Source organism: Humulus lupulus, chromosome 4 (assembly GCF_963169125.1).
Source record: "Humulus lupulus chromosome 4, drHumLupu1.1, whole genome shotgun sequence".
Taxonomy (NCBI): Eukaryota; Viridiplantae; Streptophyta; class Magnoliopsida; order Rosales; family Cannabaceae; genus Humulus; species Humulus lupulus.
This window is the reverse complement of record NC_084796.1, coordinates 120,639,236-120,640,837: the sequence shown is the minus strand read 5'-3', so window position 1 is coordinate 120,640,837 and position 1,602 is coordinate 120,639,236.

Below are 1,602 nucleotides of genomic sequence, written 5' to 3'. Positions count from 1 at the left end.
TTGCCTTGATGGTACTTCGCCGTGGGGGTCCACTTTCATCTCTTGGGCTGCCAAAGTGGCCCTCATGGTGTTAAACATCTCTTGTAGGGCATCTATGTTCCCCTCTTGGGTATCAAGCTTCTATTGTTGAGAGGAAATATGGCCTTTAAGAGCCACACCTCTGGTGTCTCCTCCGTGTACATGGACTGGGTGTAGTCATTATCATTGTGATATTCAACATCCTCAATGTCATACTCACCACCGTACTCAGCATTGTACTCGGTGTTTTTAGGGTATTCTTCTTGAGCTACCTCCGAGTTTGTGGGCGGATGTGACGCCCCACATCACTATGGCTGCTTTCTGGAATGACGACTAGCCCTACAAACCAAGACAAGTCTTTCCAGCGTGCTTTGTCCTCACTCGCACACTTCTTGGGAAAACTTCCCAGGAGGTCACCCATCCCTAGATTACTCCAGGCCAAGCATGCTTAACCATGGAGTTCTCAAGTGATGAGCTACCGAAAAGAAGATGCACCTTCCTGATATAGGTAGTACCCATCAATCCATTTAAGCCCTCTTCAACTGTGTAGTCCCATACCTACACAGTTTTAGAATCATTACACTTGACCTTCCCCAGGCGGTGTGGGATTGCACAGCTTACCCGGTCTTTCCCCTTACGGATCACGGGATTTTGACTGTCACAGCGGAGGTGGCCGACTGTTTTCTCCTCTTTCAGCAACATTGTGAGAAGCAATGTCATCATTGGTGTTTCTTATTGTTGTAACCATTGTCGAACTTTTCAACGTTTCCTTTGAGCTCTCAATGAAAGCACCAAAGTGTTATCTGTCTTTTTCACTATCTACTTTATATAAAGAGAACTTGAAAGAAAATAAAAATGATATCGAGTTTTATGTGGTTCAGGTTATAAACACAACCCTAGTCCACGAGTCTATTGTTTTGAGATGCTTGAATCTTTAGAGATCAAGCTTCAATGGAGGTTTTTGGCAGTGTATATGCTGCTCTAATTACATAATAGTCGAACCTCTTATAATGGGGTATCCCTGGCCTATTTATAAGGATGGGAACAATTAAGTGAGACTTTAGTAATTATTATCCCTCATAATGATGGGATCTCAGTCCCACTTATTACAATTCTTGTGAAAATAAACTGGAAGGCTTGTACAAATTGCACGTGGCCCATTTACGAGGTATCGGCTTACCACTTTTTGGGAGGATGCGCCATTGATAGTGTCAGAGAGTGGCTTCACATCTTCTCGTGTCAGACAGCGCATTGGGACATGCTATTTGTCTCAAGTATGGAAACGGCACCACTACACGCGGGGCGTGAAACGTGTTAGGAAGCTGTTGGTGGGCCCAAGATGTTGTGCTTGACAGCTGACATCGTTCTCCAGGGGCGCAAAACCGTCATACTATAATTCTTCGACTAAGAGGCTAAAGAATACCTGGCAGGATCTGGGGAAGCCTTCTCCGAGGCTGGGGCATGCTAAATAACCTCCTCAGGATCATGAACACTCGACGAGTGCCACGTGTCGTCCTGACGAAAACACGGACAACAAAGAGTTTAATAAATAATATAAATTTATTAAAGCTTGGAATTATAAGT